This window comes from Leopardus geoffroyi, chromosome C3 (genome assembly GCF_018350155.1).
Source record: "Leopardus geoffroyi isolate Oge1 chromosome C3, O.geoffroyi_Oge1_pat1.0, whole genome shotgun sequence".
NCBI classification, from domain to species: Eukaryota; Metazoa; Chordata; class Mammalia; order Carnivora; family Felidae; genus Leopardus; species Leopardus geoffroyi.
This window is the reverse complement of record NC_059338.1, coordinates 59,713,895-59,726,105: the sequence shown is the minus strand read 5'-3', so window position 1 is coordinate 59,726,105 and position 12,211 is coordinate 59,713,895. Positions and strand designations below refer to the sequence as shown.

The 12,211-nt window shown below is 43.8% G+C and overlaps 1 long non-coding RNA gene across 1 annotated transcript; it reads left to right on the top strand.

Moving 5' to 3' along the window:
* The first annotated feature begins 3,428 nt into the window (after positions 1 to 3,428).
* On the top strand, positions 3,429 to 6,225 carry LOC123586539. Its single transcript, XR_006706863.1, has 3 exons — positions 3,429 to 3,545; positions 4,571 to 4,710; positions 5,982 to 6,225. It is a non-coding gene; the product is annotated as an uncharacterized LOC123586539 (long non-coding RNA).
* The last annotated feature ends 5,986 nt before the right edge of the window (positions 6,226 to 12,211 follow it).

Below are 12,211 nucleotides of genomic sequence, written 5' to 3'. Positions count from 1 at the left end.
TCAGGAGACGCAGGTGTCTGTGGCCAGCCTGCACCGGGGGAGGGACAGACGCGGGAGGGGGGACCTGCGGGGACTTGGCATAACTTGTCGCGGGACTCCTCCTAGCAAGTTCTCTGGGCAAGGGTGTCTGCTTCTGCTGCATCCCGTCCCTCCGTCTGCTTCCAGGAGGCCGTTCAAGGAAACCAGAGATTCTCCAGCATCGGGAAAGGTAGCAGGGAGACCTCCGCTGCAACTTTCTCCTGTGAAAACGTCGTGAGGCATACCAAGGGCATAGAGCTCTTTAACAGAAAATAGGGAAAACTGGAGAGAAATAAACCATTGTAACCGTTTACATGTGTCCAACGCTTAATCACTTCCCGGCCTTTTGGCTAAGATCAAATGCATTTGTCCAAACGGTACAGTTTGCTGAGTGCCTTTACATGGATTATTTCTTTTTTTAAAAAATGTTTGTGAGAGAGAGAGAGAGAGAGAGAGAGAGAGAGAGAGAGAAACAGCACTAGTGGGGGAGGGGGAGAGAAAGACACACAGAATCGGAAGCAGGCTCCAGGCTCTCAGCTGTCAGCTCAGAGCCCGATGTGGACCTCCAACTCGTGAGCTCTGAGAGCCTGACCTGAGCCAAAGTCAGAGGCTTCACCCAGTGCGCCACCCAGGCGCCTTGATTTCCACTTTTTAAATGGGTCTGTCGCATGTGCATAGGAAAAGTGTCTGAACGGATGTGTTGAGAGACAAGTGAGAAGAAACTTCTGCTTTGCTTAACAAAAATGTATTAAGCCTCTACTGTGTACTAAGAACCGAGGCTACAAGATAAATAAGACCGGCTTCCTGCAATTAAAGAGCTTCCCGTTGGGTCCAGGAGAGGGAAGAAGGTCAGGCCATTAAACGCCTAAGACATAGTGGTAGTAAAACAAAGCAAAGGTGATAATGGAGACCTAGGCAAAGTGCCCTAAGAACATAATGGAAGGAGCACTTTAGGGGGTTGGAGGGGCACCGCAAGAAAGAAGGGGTCACATCTCCACTGGCATTTGCAGAATGGGCAAGATTTGAACTGTTCCGGGATTGGTAGTGGAAAGGGGGCAGGGTAGGGAATTCTGGGCAGAGGAAAGGAGACAAGGCAGGTATAAAATTGCCTCTGAAACAGAGTGGTTCTAAGCTTGAGGGGAGTTCCTGGAGAGAAAGATTACACACTTAAGAATGAATTTATATGTGAAACAGGGGTGAGATGTGAACATTAGAAATGCGGAGAAAAGTCTCTGGACACTGATCTTTCCTGACCGCCCGAGATCTGAGTTCCCTTCTTATTGAGATGGGGAAACTGAAGGGACCCAGGAAGGACCGGTTCTGCTCCTTTTCCTATTTTTATTCCTACTACCGCCTGCATCACCCCCACCATACACATGCTTTATAGTTCAGATCATGTATATGCTCCTTGTAAAGGTCAAGGAGTTAATGATTTCTTTGGAGTCTTCCAGAACAATAGATAACATCTAAGGAATGACTGGGGGAGGTTGTCATGTAGACCAGTCACTCCAGACACCTGGATGCCAAGACCCCTGTCTCCTGGGCGCAGTGACTAACGGAGGACACCTGAGCACTGGTCCGTATTTGTGACTGGTTCCTGGATGCATTAAAAGGACATGTACACCAGACCCGCAAGCAAAGATTAAGACTCATTCTCCTTTTCCTTTCCGAGTCTCCCAGACACTCTGTATCTACTCTTTCTATGTCTCCAATACATTCTGTTCTCACTTCCTCTCAGCCCACATTTGCTTTCTATCCTGTGCAAAGCCAAGGACCCTCTTAGCTGGTGCTGTGGGACCCCCTATGGGTCCTCAGACTGGGCCTACATCATTATTTTTTAAAAACTCCAACCGTGGAAGCCAGAAAATCCAGAGCCACCTCCCCAACCACTCCAGCTGGGATGTAGGCCTAGGCTCCAACCATAGCCAGGGACCCTCTTACTCAGAGCTTTCTGATTCCGGAGCATGGGATAAGAGAAGCAAAGACAGCAGAGCATCAGGTTTCCCCCCTGAGCGGGCAGGGGCACCCCGTGTTCGGACTGCTCTGAGGTGTGAGTTTGGCTGTGGTCTTGCTTGTGCAGACCTCTCTGGGTTCCGGCCCATTTTCTCTACATCTGGCTCTTCAGCCTTCCTGGCATTTCTGTGAGCCCCCCCAGTATCCTGTCATAAATTCCCTCCTTGTGTATTTTGGCCAGAGATTATTTCTGATACCTGCAATCAAGAACTCTTGACTTTAGGGGCGCCTGGGTGGCTCAGTCGGTTAAGCAGCCGACTTTGGCTCAGGTCATGATCTCGTGGTCTGTGAGTTCGAGCCCCGCGTCAGGCTCTGTGCTGACAGCTCAGAGCCTGGAGCCCGTTTCAGATTCTGTGTCTCCCTCTCTCTGACCCTCCCCCCATTCATGCTCTGTCTCAAAAATAAATAAACATTAAAACATTTTTTTTTAAAAAAAAAGAACTCTGACTTTAACATGCTGTGTGAGAGAAATTTGGAGGACTATTTCCTTTCATAAAGAAAAAAAGAAAAGAAAAATAGAAAATAAGAATAAAGCAGGTACCTAACATTCCCTAGCAGGTTTTAAGCACAGTCCTAGATGTCTTACAAGCTTTCTCATTTAATCGTAATAAGGAAGCTCCGGCCCAAAGAATTGAATTAACTTTTCTAAGATTAGGTAGCTAGTAAATGGCAGAGGGAGGATTTGAACTGAGGTCTTTTGACTCCCAGCATATGCCCTTTGCACCGTAAAAGGGGCATCTAGACTTCCTTGTAAAGGCCAAGGAGTTAATGATTTCTTTGGAGTCTTCCAGAACAATAGATAACATCTAAGGAGTGACTGGGGGAGGTTGTCATGTAGACCAGTCACTCCAGGCACCTGGATGCCAAGACCCCTGTCTCCAGGGCTATAGTGACTTAGGGAGGACACCTGAGCTGATATGACCATGCGTTTGTAGCATGCTCTGCCATTTACTGTATGCGTGTGTGGCTGTGTGTGTGCACGGGCAGGTGCACACAGTGCACAGAAGAGTTTGCACAGTGTTTAGTACCTAAGCGTACAGAACCATAGAAGTTTATGCACAACTTGGACAACTTTTAAGAGTCGGACTAAGCAAAGAGAACCTGCGTGTGCACAGGAAGTGGAGAGTGAATGCCCACTGAAGAAGTGGGCTTCGAGTGTGTGCTCAAATCAACAAGATTTCAGGGGACTTGGGGGAGAGCTTGCGCCAGAGCAAGTCATAGAACACAGGGGCCTCGTCCACCATCCTGGGAATTTGTCCTGTGTGTAGCAGTCTACACTTCTACCTTCCAGCTAGAGTAACAGTTGGTGGAGCCCGCATCTGCCTGAATGGGTGGGGCTCCCAGCCATCTCTAAGGAGGGGTTAAACTGGATTAAGTCACAATGTGCGTCCCTCCCAAACGTGCAAGTTATTAGCAACCTGATGGAGGGTTAAGGGAAACGTTGAGGGAACACCCACCAATGTTTCAAAACAGGGAGCCTAAGGGATGGCCAGTGGAAAGAAGGCAGAAGGATGGTATGATTTTACCGTATTGTTGGTGGTAGAGGGGCATAACCTCAGAATCCTGGTGCTCTGCCAAGTGTGGTTTTTGAATTTTCAGCATCAGAATCACATTGAAGTGTTTGCTTAAGGGGTACCTGGGCGGCTTAGTCGGTTGAGCGTTCCACTTCGGCTCTGGTCATGATCTCGCAGCTCGTGAGTTCAAGCCCCACGAAGGGCTCTGTGCTGACAGCTCAGAGCCTGGAGCTTGCTTTGGATTCTGTATCTCCCTCTCTCTGTCCCTTCCCAGCTCGCGCGCGCACACTCTCTCTCTCTCTAAAATAAATAAATATTAAAAAATTTTTTAAAAATTGTAAAGTGTTTGCTTAAAATGCAGATCCTCTGGCTCTGGCTCTGATAAAAACTAAGATCAGAAACTCTGGGTGGAGTCTGAAAATCTGCATTTTAAACTGCCTTCTTCAGGTGCTTCTGACGCACCCTAAGGTTTAAGAAGTACTACCTAATTACTTTTTCGCTTCCCTGAGTAGCTGTTGAGTTGATGTTTGCAAATGAATCTCAGATTCAGATCTGGTTAAGCTCCAGCTGTCCATTTCTCTGGCCAGATAAGACAGGATAGGACAGATAGGACAGGGCAGATTAATTTTTCACCGTCATGGCAGGGTCTGAATCCCCTATACTTCAAACTTTCTGCTGCAACCAGAGACAAACACGTCAGAACATAAACCTGTGTGGGACCAGAGCCGGACTTAAAGGAAGCCAGAGCCAGCATTAAGTGGACTAGCAGACCGCTAGTCCGCTAAAGCTGCACACTTTAGAACCGAATTAGGACACGAAGAGAAGTGAACCACCACAAGGAGACATGCTGGTAGCTGGTAGCAACCCCGTGGTTATAAATATAATGCAGCTGAATCCACTTTAAAACATGATTTCATTGCAGGCACATGGGGAAGCATGCATGCACACGAATCCTGCTTAACATAGGTCTTTTTAAAGCACACAGATAACATCACACTTCACTTCTCTCTGATCTTGACTTCCAGGAAGAATCTATGAGGTGTGACTTTAAAATAGATACCATGTTTCTTATCTGAGTTGTGTTCGGCTCTCCTGCCCTGGTGCTACCTTTTAGGTTTGTTTTCTTCCCCATCTCCCGTGTCTTCAAACCAACGTTCAATGAATTGTTAAGTTTTAAAAAATATAAATTGAAGCAAGGAACCGAAAAAAAGGGGGGGGGGAGATTCTAGGCACCCTATACTGGAAACTAGAAACGTTTTCAATCTGGAAGCACTTTCATATTGAGGAATAAATTGTTTCATTAAGAAAATGCTATAAAGAAAGGAAATGCAAATGTATGGTGCATGATGCCAAAAAATTTAAAAAGCTGTACTGCCAAGAACAGTGGTAAGTATATAATAAGTAAAAGATTGGGGAAATGTGCTGAAAATTCTATGTACTTGAGGCAGATTTAACCCAAGAGCCTGCTGTCTCCGGCTTCAAGGCAAACTTCAGGGGTGTAGGGTGCCGAATTAGATGGTGTCTGCCCGGGGTGCCTGGTTGGCTCAGTCGGTTAAGCCTCCCACTTCGGCTCAGGTCATGATCTCACTGTTCATGGGTGCGAGCCCCATGTTGGGCTCCGTGCTGACAGCCCAGAGCCGGGAGCCTGCTTCAGATTCTGTGTCTCCCTCTCTCTCTGCTCCCCACCCCCACCCCCCCCACCCCCGCTCGCACTCTGTCTCTCTGTCTCTCAAAAATAAATACTAAAAAAAAAAAATATATATATATATATATATATATATATATATATTTTTTTTTTTTAGATGGTGTCTGCCTGCCTCATCCTGAGGCCAAACCTCACCAACAGTGGGCGGCCTCCACCTGAGTTAGCTTTCCAATAACAATTTCCCACAGAGGTCCATCCAAGGACAATGTACAGAAAAAAAGAGCAGAACATGAAATTGTATTACAGCAGGGTCTCAAATATAGGAAATGCATTTAGAAGAGCCGATAGAAACAACAAAATACTAACCATGGTTATCTCTGGGTAGGATTGTCATTCATTTGTATCTTCTGCATAAATTTCTATACCCTCTAATATTTCTGCAGCGTAGAAAAAGTTGCTGGACAAAAGATACAACTGTGCCACAATGTACTCCGTTTCTGGGACATCCCCGGAGGAAGGATAGAGGCACAAAGAAGGAGTGACAGGTGTTTTGTCAGGCCTGCATCTTTAGCCAGATACAAAGCCCCCAAATGCACACCTGCTCTCATTCTGTCTCAATCCTGAGCAGTTAATCAAGTTAATTATGAGCAATTGAAGCCCTGGGAGCCTTTACTGACTGATAGTTCAACTATAATTTCTTTGCGAGTTACAGAGCCAAAGATGAAGTAAGCTTGCTTCTCTTTCATGCGCCCTTTCTCTGGGTTTTGCTTTTGTTTCTCTTTTTGTTTCAGTGTTAGCACACTTTGGAGGCCAGAACAACAGTCACAGCCCCCAAAATGATCAACAGAGCAGATTCCAGTGATCGATCGATCAGCATTCTGTAGCCCAAAGTGGGGAGAATGATAGAAGGCATGTCTTTCTGTATTTTATCAGGGCCTTGGGCACTAGGGCTTGATGATTAAGCCAGAGGATTGCTTCTCAGCCCTAAGCATTCTCCTAGAGGCCTTCTCCCCTGGCACACGTCAAAGGTGGGACCTGAGAGAGGGAAGTGAGCCAGAACAAGTATCTCATCCAATGACCTTACCCCCAGAAGACAGACAGGGAAGGGAGCTAGAATAAGAGAACCTGAACACTGAGCAGGAAAGGAAACAACTCAAAAAAAGAGGGGTCATTTGTGGACTCTCAAAAGCTAGTGTTAAAAAACAGCAGACTTGACCTTTGTGTCGGAGTTCTGGGTTGAGGCTCTCTCCTAGAATTGTTAATCCCATGCTCCTACCCCAATTCTGAGTGAGTGCCTTATACGCAGGTAATCAAAGTGGATTTTTGTCTAATTAATCACAAACCGTTTTAGGTCTTCTTAGGGTCTTCTTCCCTTTTCTTCATCTTTTCTTCTCTCTTCCCTGATTCCTTCATTTAGCCCCTACACATTTATTGAGCAGTTACTATATGCTAGACACTATGCTGTCTAGAGATTTAAGATGAAAGGAAGTTAAAGATGAATGAATCACAGCTCCTTATGTCAAAGAGTTTACAGTTGAGATGCAGCCATGTGTGTGCGCTGGGGTGAGGAAGAGACAGACGCACGGTCTTTTTCTGCGATGGTGTGACAGGACCTGTATTAGGACGATGCCAGGTATGGTGGTGGAACAAAAGGAGAGCTGTCAATTACTCATTGGGAGTGCTGGTCAGAGATCTCTTCAAGGAAAGGTAACCCCTGAGCTAAGTCTTAAAATGTGACCTGGGCAGAATTCCTAAAGGCAGAAATGCAGCAGGAGGTAGTGCAGATACACAAGCAACAGGCAGAGCGGAGAGTGGGATCTGCTGTCCAGAACATAGCTTCACGAAGGGCAGAGTCAGCAACAGAGCTAGAAAGGTAGGTGGAGGTCAGACCAAGGGGAGCCAGGGTCCCAGGTCTGAGCTTAATTCCACGGGCTGCGGACCACACAAGGATTTCTAGGCAGAAGAACAAGATTAGACCTGTGTTTCAGCCAAGTTATTCTGGCCACAGGGTGTAGGATGGGTTGATGGGAAGAGAGACAACCTCTTCCATGTGAGAGCTCATTGCAAGAGCCCAAAAAGGAACAAGCATCAAAACTAGGCTACAGGGTAGCAGAAATGGGAAGCAAACAGCAAGTGGGAGGGACGCTGCAGGGAAACACAAGGTAGAATTTGCATGACCTGACTGAGCAAGCAGAGGAATCAACTAGAATTCAGACTGAGCTATTCCAGAGTATGGTTATGCATTCAGGCAACATCTAGAGATGATGGGGAACTCGGAAATCCCTCTTTTTGCTTTGGCAAACCATTATGTAATAAAAGAGACAGTCTGACACAGTAGCCTTCAGTGAACGTCAGCTACTATTACTATTATTATCAGCATCAATTGGAAGATGCACACTGAACAATGTCAGGACCTTAAGCTAAACTAGCATCTGGGAAAAAGTAGCATTAGGAAAGGCGTTTTCTCAAAATGCTGTGTGTTCTTGGTGCGTTCATCACACTCGCTTAGCTTACAATCGCTTCATATTTCATATTTTCAAAAAATAGTAGAAGTCATTCAACTCCCCAGTGGCTTCTCACCAATATAGGTGAAATCTGAAGTTTTTACGGTGGCCTCGTAAGCCCTGTATGGTTCTGTCCAAACTCCCTAATACCCTCTCGATTTTCCCACTGGCTTCCTTCGCTGCAGCCACAGACTGCTTTGCTGTTCTTTACACACAGCCGACACGTGCCCACCTTAGGGTCTATGCACTTGGTATTCCCTCTGCTTGGAATCCTCTTTGCTTCCTCACTTCCTTCCATTGTTTGCTTAAATTCCATTTCCTCAAATAGGGCCTTTGTCGACCTTCAATCAGTCCCTATTCCCTTATCCTGCATTATTTTCCTTCATTGGACTCGTCGTCTAATAATATGTCCAGACATCTTATTATATACAAGATTGTTTATTTCTTCATGGTCTGCATTCCTTGCTTTGTTATGCTCTTTGTTCTGTTTACGGTGTTACTGGGCCTAAAACTGAGCTTGGTACTCCACAAGAGTACAGACTTTTCGTAGATATTCATTGAATAAATGAAGCACTTCCTCTTGTAAATACTCTTTTGTCTTGGTTTCCCTGGTTTTCTCCTTGCTTCTTCAGACATTCCTTTTTAGCACACCTTTGCTGGGTTTTTCTTTTCTAGCTGACTTCTGAATGCTGGTGTTATTCAGGACTCCATCCTGGAATCCTTTTTTCCTCTCTTCCAGCCTAGGTGATCTAATCCATTTCTGTGAATATAAATACCATCTTTAAATCTAAATTGCTTCCAAATTTTGTCTCTGTCCCAGAACCCCAGATGCAGACAGCCAAATGCCTACTTGACTTCTCCACTTGAATGGATAAGAGGCATTTCAAAATTAACATCTCCATAACTGAAATCTTGATCCCCCTGCCGTGCAATACCCCAACCCAAACCTAACACCCTCTAGAATTTCTGGAAAGGAAGGTCAATCTGGTTGGAAAGAGGGGAAACCTGTTCCATTTACAAAGGACTTTATTTAAGTAAGGTTTTTAAAAAAATCAGTTGTATCAAAGAAGGAGAGGAACAAGTAATAGAAATTATGAGGAGCATCAAACCCTCTTTGGCACTAGCACTGTCCTCCCTCCCCCAATTCTTGCTGTCTTAGAAAAAGACACGACCTGCCACTGGGTTACTCAAGCCAAAACCCTAGGGTTCCTCCCTTTCTCTCACGTTGTCGACATCCGATCCGTCAGTTAGCTCTTTTTTCCCCAAAGTGCAATTTGAAGCCATCCTCCTCCTCCTTCATTTCTCCTGTCTCTTTTCTGTTCTAGATCACCATCATCTCTCACATGGACTTCTTAAGGGACCTCCTAACTAGTATCCCCGTGCCCATTCTTGCGGCTTTGAACCTATTCTCCAAATGGCAACAAGACTGATCTTTTTTAGCTGTAAACCATATCATGACACTTTTCAAAAAGATCTTTCAATGATCGCCCACAACACTGAGTAGTGCTTAGACCCTTGACCCTGCCATGCCCAAATCCCTGCTGATCCACTTCATCCTCGGCATGCACCTCACCTTCTCCACCTGAGTGGACATACTGCTGCAACATCAGCCAGTCTTCTGTCTATTCTGATGACCCACCAAACTATTTATTGTCTGAGACCATTACATATGCTGTTCCCTCTGTCTAGAATGCCCTCCGTTTGATTCTTCACATGACTAGCTCTATTCCTTAGCATCCTTCTTCATTTTAAATGGCATCTCCCCAGAGACATTTGTCCTGATCACAAATCTAAAAATTTAGCAGTTAAATCTAAATACTGTTTTAAATTTTTTAAATAAGACAGGGGCGCCTGGGTGGCTCAGTCGGTTGAGCGTCCGACTTCGGCTCAGGTCATGATCTCGCGGTTCGTGAGTTTGAGCCCCTCATCGGGCTCTGTGCTGACAGCTCGGAGCCTGGAGCCTGCTTCGGATTCTGTGTCTCCCTCTCTCTCTGCTCCTCCCCCACTCGCGCTCTGTCTCTCTCTGCCTCTCAAAAATAAAGAAACGTAACAAAAAATATATAAATAAATAAATAAATAAATAAATAAATAAATAAATAAAACTTTTAAATAAGAGAAAGCGATCTTGGCCAAGATGGAGTAACAGGGAATGGATTCATCCAGCAGTCTTAACTAAAAATCTGATCAAATATATAAAGCAATGTTTTCAGACACTGGACATCAAGGAGCAGGGGTGAGTAATCCCTGAAAGAACAGGAACAAACAAGGTGAACCCTCTGATTGCCCCCCGGTTGCTGCCTGGAGAGAGTACCCACAAGACAGCAAGGAGGGTCACCTAGGCAGAACTCTGTGGTCTCTCTGGGTTGAGGAGTTGGAGTCGGTACCTAGGTAGGCCACAGTGACTAGAGTTTGCAGGGCAGAGTACCAGAAAATAGAGACCAGCACAAAGAAAGAGCTCTGGAAATCTGTTAAGGATCTCCCTTGAAGCTCCAGCTGAATACTGATCAGTGCATGTGTGGGAGGAAACTACACAGTGCCAGGGAAAGAACAACCTGAAAGGATTAGAAGGAACAATCCTTGAAATTCACACAGGGCTAGAAATAGTTTGTGTTTCCATCAGCCACAGTGAAAAAACTTCCAAATTCACGGGTTGTCAGGCAGAGTACTAAGAAGGGTATTATATCAGCAGAGGAGAAAATTAGCCCTAAAGGTTGCTCTGATTCCAAGTAACAAAGCATAAAAGTAAGCCTCAAAAGGAGGAAAAACTATACTTGAACTGTTTCCAAATAACATAACTCTATCCCAGAAAAAGCACAAGAACATTTATAAGAATATAAAAATATGCAGCATTCAAAAGGATAAAATTGACAACTGTCATGCAATCAAATATGATTAGGCTTGCAAAGATGCAAGACAATACAACCCATAATACGGAGAAAAATCAACCAGTAGAAACAGACCCAGAAATGACACCGATGATGGAATGAGTAGACAGCATTTAAGAGTTGTTATAACTATAGTCCACATTATAACTACATTCCACATTAAAGATAGAGGAAAGATATACCATGATAAGTAGAAATGTGGACGATATAAAAAAGATTCAAATCAAATTCTAGAGATGAAAACTAAATGATCCGATACCAAAGACAAAACCAAAAAAAATAAATAAATAAACACAAAAAACCCACCAAAAAACCAAAACAAACAAACAAACCTGGATGGGATTAATAGCAGATGAGACATTACAGAAGAAAAGATTAGTAAACATGAAGAAATAGCAACAGAAACTGCAAAAATGAAAATCAGAGAAAAAAGACTGAAGACAAAAACAAACAGTACATGAGTGAACTGCGGGCAACTTCAAGCCTAAGGGGGAGGGGTGGGAACTAGGGGTGGATATGTTCATTATCTTGATGGGGATGATGGTTTCACAGGTGTTCACACGTCAAAGCTCATCAAATTGTACGCTTTAGATATACTACTCTATATCTGTGAGACTGGTACTTCAGCCATGTCTCAACATTAGTGCAACAAAGCAACCAGGAACTAAAATCCCAGATGATGCCACCATGGGAGACAGAAGTGGGGTGAGCAAGGAATGAGTTGGGGAACTAAGTGGAGGAAAGCATAATTTTCTAAGCTGCTTGTCTATTTGGGAAGAGTGTATATAGATACTTATTAACTGTATATGTTGTTATAAAAATACGTTTTAATGCAAGTATCTTAAACATGTATGGGTAGCCACTGAATGAAGCAAAATAGAATGTATAACTTGAAGCCAACAGAAGAAAAAGTAGAGCGAAACATACTGATCCATCCTACTAAGGAAGAAAAAGGAAAAATAAGAAACCTAAAGATAGTAAATATAAATTGAAAATAACTGAATGAAGCTTTTAGTCAAGAAACTAGAAAAAAAAAACCCAAAAAATAGCCTCTGATAAGCAGAAAGATGGAAGTCATAAACTTAAAGCTGAAATTAAAATGAAAAGGAACACTATACATTTCATTAGAGAAACCCAAACCTGGTGTTTGAAAAGATCAATAAAATAAACTTTGGCAAGTATTAAGGGGAAAAAAGACAAAAGGTATAAATAACATTAAGAATGAAAAGGGGAGGCAATATTAGAATACATATATTTTTAAATATAAGCAAATATTATTTTTATGCCAATAAAGGTTTTGGTTTTTAAATCAACTTTTTGAAGTATAACTTAGACACAATAAAATGCATACATTTCAGGTGTATAATTTGAGTTTTGACAGCTATATAACGTAACCACTGACGCCACAGTCAAGATATAGAATATTTCTGCCAACCAGAAGTTTCCCTGTGTCAGTTCTCAGGCAACCCCTCACCCTACCTCTTGGCCCCCGGTAACCACTGGCCTGACTACAGTCTTACCTTTTCTCAAGTTGTGTACAAACTTATACATTTTTGTATAAAGTACGTAGTCTTTTATGTATGCCTTTTTTACTCAACAAAATATCTTGGTATTTATTCACGTTGAATAGTT